An 8,339-nucleotide genomic window follows, 5' to 3' on the forward strand; every position below is an offset into this window, starting at 1 on the left:
TTTTTCCATGTAAGATGAAGCTCATATTGAACAATTTGAATTTTCCCAGCCTATTTACCTACATAGATGACACTGTAGCTTGTTAGCTTTCGAAAATACACTACCCTGAAGGTAAACCTTGCAGCTGAGTTGCCTCATGGAAGAAGTGAAAATGACGTTGATGCACAGTTATTTGTAACTAGTTAAGTACATGATCTACAAAAGAAACATTTAAACATTTTACTTAAAAGGTACATCATGTAAACTCTTGCACTCAAGCGGTTAATAAACAAAACTGCATACAATGCATCTTGCGGAAGATTGTAGCCGGAGTTACTTCTCTCTGTTTATGTCTATATACTTTCAATGAATTTAAGGTGGGACATTACATGAGCGTTATTTAAAAAGTTATGTAAAAGTCTTTATTCATAACAATATTTACCAAAGGCACATGGTCTGATGGTGTAGCCAGTGTTCAATATGTGGAATTTCTAAAATGTTAAAAACCAGCAGCAGCCAGTTACCTTTCTGGAGAAACCATACACTACTCCAAATATCACAATGTTGTATCTAGAAAGCAATTGGGTATAAAATAACATTCATAAATAAAATGAAAACAAAGTCACTGTGCACTATGAAAACTACCCAATCCAAAATGGAAGATCCATCCAGTAATTTAGATGAATTACCTTCAAATAAACTTGACTTTAATACAAACCTGATTAACTTGTGGTTTGTGTCCACATGTACCAGATACAAGGGTCCTGGTACAGAGTAAACTCTGCGTACAACACAGCCTTTAGATGATGCCCACAGAATCAATCCTATGCATGGAGGCTGCAATTCTCTTCCACTGAACCCTATGGCCTATTGACTCCAGTCTCCCTCTGACCATCCTGTAGCCAGCATTTGGTAAATGATTCTTGATTGAAGCAACCAAACTGTCAAGTTCATCATCACTGATGGAACTATACATGTTCCTGACAGAGAGCTCGTACTCATCCATTCGTCTGAATATTGTGCTTCTTGAAACACCCATCAGTTTAGCTATGCAAGACACAGGAAGTAGAGTATGGAGCATTTCTTTTAAGCGCTGTTCTACAATAAAAAATTTTGGCCGCCCTGTGGTACCACCAGCAACTTCCACTGTGAAAGATGGGGCTGGATGTTCCAGTTGTGCCCTCACAAGGTCAAAGAGCTCTTGCAAAGCCTGGGTGATAGCAGGAGGTACTTCTACATGATTGGATAGGGCCTGCAATTGATACAGCTCCTGACGACAAATTAATTCGAAATAATCCAAATTCAGTGGTGTTGTGTTGAATCCCAGTTCGATTTTATGCAAAAGCCTTTTAAGAATGTGGTTTCTTAGCTGTTGCAAGACAGAACAAAGTATAGGCAAGGCAAGGCAAGTTTATTTATATAGCACATTTCATACACAATGGTAATTCAAAGTGCTTTACATAGAAGAAATTAAAATAATCAAAAGAAATCAGAATAATTAAAACAGTTTAGAATAAAAGATAAAATACAGAAATCAGAATAATTAAAACATAAAATAAAATACAGTGCAAACAGTCGGACGAACAGTGGCACAGTGCTCATTCAGTAAATGCACAGTTAAACAGATGTGTTTTGAGTCTGGATTTGAATGTGACTACTGTAGGAGCACATCTGATCTCTTCTGGAAGCTGGTTCCAGCTGCGGCTGGCATAGTAGCTAAAAGCAGACTCGCCATGCTTAGAGTGAACCCTTGGTATTTCTAGCCGATGTGATCCTAATGATCTGAGTGATCTGTTGGGTTTATATTCACTGAGCATATCTGCAATGTATTGAGGTCCTAGGCCATTGAATGATTTATATACCAGTAATAATACTTTAAAATCAATCCTAAATGTAACTGGCAGCCAGTGTAAAGACCTGAGGACTGGTGTGATGTGTTCATATTTTCTGGTTCTGCTCAGAATCCTAGCAGCAGCGTTCTGTATGAGCTGCAACTGTCTTATGGTCTTTTTGGGAAGGCCAGTGAGAAGTCCATTACAATAATCCACCCTACTGGTGATGAAAGCATGCACAAGTTTTTCTAAGTCTTGACTGGAAACAAAGCATCTAATTCTTGCAATATTTTTCAGGTGATAATATGCTGATTTAGTTATTGCTTTGACATGACTACTGAAACTAAGGTCTGACTCCAGAGACACACCCAGATTCCTGACTTGATTTTTAGTTGTTTGACCCCTAGACTGAAGGTATGCGTTCACCTTGAGAACTTCATCTTTGTTTCCAAACGCAATGACTTCAGTTTTGTCTTTGTTTAACTGAAGAAAGTTTTGGCACATCCAATTGTTTACTTCATCAATGCATTGGCAAAGGGAGTCAATGGGGCTGTAATCGTTAGGCGATAGGGATAAGTAGAGCTGTGTGTCGTCTGCATAGCTATGGTAAGCGATTTGGTTCTTTCTCATTATTTGGCTCATTGGGAGCATGTACAGGTTGAATAGGAGTGGCGCAAGAATTGAGCCTTGAGGGACTCCGCATGTCATGGATGTCCACTCAGACTTATGGTCTCCTATACTCACATAATAACCTCTGCCTCCTAAGTATGACCTGAACCATTTTAGGACTATCCCAGAAAGCCCGACTCAGTTTTCCAGCCTGTCAAGAAGTATTTTGTGATCGACAGTGTCAAATGCAGCACTGAGGTCGAGTAGTACCAGCACTGATAATTTGCCTGTATCAGTATTTAAGCGAATATCATTTATTATCTTTATGAGCGCGGTCTCTGTACTGTGGTGCGGTCGGAAACCAGATTGAAAATGGTCAAATTATCCATTCGAGCTTAAGAATTTGTTCAGCTGATTGAAGACAACTTTTTCAATGATCTTGCCTATGAAAGGAAGATTTGAGATCGGTCTATAGTTGTTTAATATGGTCTTATCCAGATTGCTCTTTTTCAGGAGGGGCTTGACAACAGCAGTTTTCAGGGAGGTCGGAAAACTCCCAGAGAGAAGTGAGGCATTTACCACTTCCAGGAGATCTGCTTCTAAGCTGTGTAACACATTTTTGAAAAAAGATGTGGGAAGTGCGTCAAGGGCGCAGGTTGATGTTTTTAGGTGCTGTACGGTTTCTTCCAAAATTTTGCCATCAATTTCTTCGAAATCAGACATAGTGGCTACTTTCTCGTGCTGTTGTCTGATCTGCCTGACACCAGCGCAACTCAAGGATGAGCTGATCACCTTTCTGATATTATTGATTCTCTCAGAGAAGAAAGAAGCAAACTCACTGCACTTGCTCTCTGAGAGCATTTCACTGGGAATCTGGCTTGGGGGGTTTGTCAGTCTCTCTACAGTAGCAAAAAGAGTGCGCGTGTTGTTTATATTGCTGTTTATAATATTCGAGAAAAAAGTCTGTCTAGCTTTGCTTAGTTCCTTATTGAAAGCATGGATGCTGTCTTTGTAGATGTTATAATGGACTACAAGTTTTGTCTTCCGCCACATGCGCTCTGCTTTTCTGCATTGTCTTTTCATATTTTGCACTGCTGTTGAGTTTCTCCAAGGTGCTTTTTGTCTGCCATTCTTCTTCCTGACTCTCACAGGAGCAATATCATCAATTACACTCTTAACTTTTGAGTTAAAAGAATCAAGGAGAAAATCAACAGAGTCAGCAGATATGCTTGGTGTTAAAGATATAGCCTTCATAAATAGTACACTAGTGTTCTCATTTAAGCATCCCTTCTTGACAGACACAGATCTAGCTTCAATGGCAGGAGAGATCAATATATCAAAGAAAATACAAAAATGATCAGACAGTGCTACATCCTTAATAACAATTGATGAAATATTTAGACCCTTACTGATAAGTAAATCTAGAGTGTGTCCACGATTATGTGTGGCTCCATGTACATGCTGAGTCAGATCAAAAGTTTTTAAAACAGTTTTGATTTCTTTTGCCATATTGTTTTCTGCATTATCTATGTGGATGTTAAAATCTCCAGCAATGGCAAAGCAGTCAAACTCTGAGGAAATTGTTGATAACAGTTCTGTTAAGTTCTCAGCAAAAGCTGGAGAGTATTTTGGAGGCCTGTAAACAATGATAAGTAAAATGCGTGGAGCACCTTTTAACACAATACCCAGATATTCGAAAGACGGGTAATTCCCAAATGATATTTGCTTACATTGATAGACATCTTTATAAAGATCAGCTAAACCTCCGCCTCTTCTGACAGCTCTGCAGACACTCATAAAAGTAAAGTTAGGAGGGGCTGTTTCATTGAGGACTGTTGCACTGCAACTTTCTTCTAGCCAAGTTTCATTTAGCAACATAAAATCCAGGTTGTATGTGGTTATTAAGTCGTTGACTAAAAGTGATTTATTTTTAAGTGAGCGGGTGTTTAAAAGTGCTAACTTAACAGTCTTACTTTTTGTCCCCACAGCAATCTTGGTATGTCGTGTAATAGGCACCAGATTAGATGGGTTTGCTGTACGGCTTTTGAAGGCCTTAGACTTTCTATCATGTAATCGAACAGCAATAGAAAAAGATACAGGCACACTGGGTTCCCGCTTGTTCTGTAAACATTTGAGAAAGTTATTGTTATCATAGCGGGGACCCGACACATATCACTGAGAGCTGGTATCAGTTGTTTTTGGTTCACCTCGAGCCGCTGGAGGAGGGTGTGGGCCATGGCGCTGTGGCAGAGGCCGAAGAGCTCTCACAGGAGGAGGGGGAGGGCGAGCTGGGCCCGTAGGCTTTGGTGGTTGTGGGGCCTGGCGTTTTTTGGTTGGTATCTGGGGGCTCGCAGCAAAAGAGTGGGATAGTCTAGTTCCAGCATGCACCAGTTGTTCCATTTTCTCTGAGAAGCACAGAAGTGGAGATGCTGGAGAGAGTGATAATGTTTCCGGTGAGAGTGATTTTTGCTCTGGTGTTATTGGAGGCTGTAATATGCTGTCCTGGTTTCCCTGGCTGTTTTCCAGAAAGTCGTCCTTGGGTGCTGTATATTGGAGCAGTGCTGGTATGTCACAGTCTGTCTGTGGTGAGCTCTGTGGGCAGGGCTCAGCTGAGATTGTGTCCGTGAGCAGAGGTTGTTGTGGCTGAGTGGTGTTATCACTGTCCTTGTGTGATGTGTCAACCGCATGTCCATTCAGGGGCTGAAGTGAAATCCTGTGGTCATTCATACTGTATCCAGGTGTGTGTGTGCCATTCAGGTTGAGTGGATTGGCACACATTGCAGAAGGATGACGGAGGGAGAAGTAGATATTGTCCTTTAGCACTCTTGAACCAAGTTTGTTTGGGTGGTGGCCATCCTGTTGAAACAGTGGCCTCTGACTCCAGAAAAGATTGAAGTTGTCAATAAAGTTCACTCCTTTTATATTGCAGGTTTTTTGCAGCCATGTATTAAGCCCAAGCAACCGTGAAAACCTGTTTGTTCCTCTTGCTGGGAGTGGTCCACTGATGAATGTTTGAACTTTCAGTCTTTTAAGTGTTTCAAAAAGTTCATTGAAATCCTTTTTAAGAAGTTCCGACTGCTCTTTATGAATATCATTCTTCCCCACATGAATGATGAGTCGATTTGCAGTCTTATGTTTCATCAGAATGTTCTGAAGTTCCCTGTTTACATCAGAAGTTGTTGCTTGTGGAAGGCAGCACGTTGTTGTATCCCTGCTATTAATGTTTCTGATTACGGAGTCGCCCACTATCAGAGTCCTGGGCTCGGCTGCACTGTGAGCTGAGTGCCGCTGTCTGCTCGACCTTGAGCCCCAGTTAGCATCAGTGTTAGCTACTGGCTGATTCTGTCTGTGTGTGATCACATTCATCAAATTTGGGGATTCCTCATTCATTAATACTTCAAATCTGTTCTCAAGATGTATAGGCGGTGGTAGGAGACCAGTGTTTGCAGTCCTTGTCAGAGCCGTATCTGGGGTAGAGGATGCTACTGCAGTAATATGTGATGCTCGTGACAATCTGATGTCTCGAGTGCCTTTGGGTCTCGCACCCTGTTTGTGCCATCGATTAGTAAAACGATCGGCTTGTTTCTCTACACTCAGTATGGCCTGTCGAGAAGCACTAGATTCATGGGACTCACCGGCTGTATGCTGAGGACGTCCATGACGAAGCTTTGTTGTGTGTTCCGTCTGGTTTGGTGGTCCCGCAATTAACTTTGTTTCAAGAATTGCAATCCTTTGTAAAAGTCTGTGGCAGTTGGAGCAGCAAGTAGATTCCAGAGGAGGCATTTTCTTATCCTTATGAATGTAGGCAGTTTTGTTTTCTCTTCCCCGGAATGTAAGCTTTCAGTGGGAGGCTGGTCGAATAAAATAATTCTGCTTTTTTTTTTGTAGTAATCCAAACGTTTGAGCACTGTGCTGATTTGCTGAAGTTAAAATTAGGTGATAAAAGGAGATAAAATATAGAAATATAAAAGCGATAGAACAAAGCGCGGAGCACTAAGCGAGAGCGTCCGAACAGTAGCTGAGCAGGAAGTAAAAGTATAGTTAATAATGTCTCGCACACAAACCACTGTTTAAAAATTATTATACCATGGTCAGGGTGAACACTCGATTGGCTGCAAGGTGTCCATTAAAAAGTGATAGAGGACACCAGGAGTTTTGGTGAAACTGACTGTTTACCGTTCGAAATTAATAAATAAATCCGCTGGCTACATCCGCTGCGAGTAACCATAGCAACAGGCAGTCAAAGTATCCATTTACAATTTATTGTATCAAAACAAACATCTAGTTAGCCATTATACTATGCCTACCTGTGTTTTAATTATAGGTTAAAAAAAGGAAAGTGTAACGCCCATGGCTAGACAGGCTTAACTTACATGAAAAAAAATATATGTTAACTTTCTGGCTCGTAAGTTAGCTAAACTGAGGCGATTCTAGGAGCTTAGCGGACTATAAATATCTCCGGTTGCTAAATGGCGTAACAAGGGAAACTAAGTTATTGTTTTGTACAAACTTTAGATTTCGATTGTAAAACTAATTAAAATATAAACTCATGTTTTAAAAATGTGTTATTTGGCAAGTGACCATGGTATAAGCGGGTTAATGCCCTTCGAGGTGTCTATTGTCTAGGTATTAATGGACTTCGAAGGAGGAAACCGTTGTCCATTAACGTTAATACCTGACAATGGAAACCTCGTCGGGAATTAACCCTTACTCAATCACGAAAATAATGTAACTTTATGCATTTTTCCCATTAGCATACACAGGTTTGTATGCTAATAATTTTACCAATTAAGTTTTAGCTAAAGGGGTAACTTAGCTAGGTTTAGAAAATTTCAGTAAGGAGGGCAGAAAACTTCTGCTATTACTAGTTTTTCTAACGACAAAAATGTTGCTAACTTAACAACATTACAGTGCATACAGGAAACAAAATCAATATCATCAAATAATATTACAAGGCGATCTCTGTGCTGGACGGGACCAGCGGTGAAGGCTCTGTGCTGGACGGGACCAGCGGCGAATGCTCGGGGCTGGGACGAGACTCATGAGCGGGCAAACGAGCCTGGGATTGCCGCCGCTGGAGCTTGCTGGTACAGATGGGTATCCAGTCCGCCCCAAAAAAATGTTTTTTTTTTTTAATGCAGAGTGCAGCTGGCATATGAGGTGTGATTTATGCACTTTTTGGCGATCGCTAAGCAAACTGAGAGGTGAACTAACGTGTATACGCTCGCGAGCCGTCTGGCCAAAATCCCATAGTATTCAGGCGTCAGACGTAAGATTTGAGACGTCACACGTCACGGTCACGTGTTGGAGCTGCGCTCAAAGTCCGCGGCGACGTAGCTGAAAAATGATTGTTTTTACTTTGCGTCTGAATAACGTACGCGTGGGTAAACGTGTGGATAAACGTCTGGATAACGTACGTGTGCATAAACGTGTGGATCAACGTTTGGATAACGTACGTGTGGATAAACGTGTGGATAACGTCTGGATAACGTACGTGTGGATCAACGTCTGGATCAACGTCTGGATCAACGACTGGCTATTAACCTAATAGTTAGGCTGAATTCTATCATCTCACTATTGTACCTTTTTAATTTGGGATTTGATCATAACTAACACTGTCTTCATGTTTTTGGGGGTTTACAACACTATTATATATCTCATTTAAGTTATATATATTTATGTGTGTTTAATATTGGTAATAATGGGCGGCGCTAGGGCGGGCTAGTAAAGACCAAAGCACCGCCAAATATTATTTCTGGAATCAATTAACGTTAACCTAATCAGGCTGTGTTTGCAGCCCTGAAACAAATGGTGCAGTGAAAAAAGAAAACTTTCTATTTCGAGATATTGAGTCATTATTTCAACTAGGGCTGGTCCGAATACCATTTTTTGAGCTTCGAAGCTTCGGTAGTAATGAAC

Source organism: Siphateles boraxobius, unplaced genomic scaffold (assembly GCF_051911475.1).
Source record: "Siphateles boraxobius isolate OS27281-9 unplaced genomic scaffold, OSU_SipBor_1 19, whole genome shotgun sequence".
NCBI classification, from domain to species: Eukaryota; Metazoa; Chordata; class Actinopteri; order Cypriniformes; family Leuciscidae; genus Siphateles; species Siphateles boraxobius.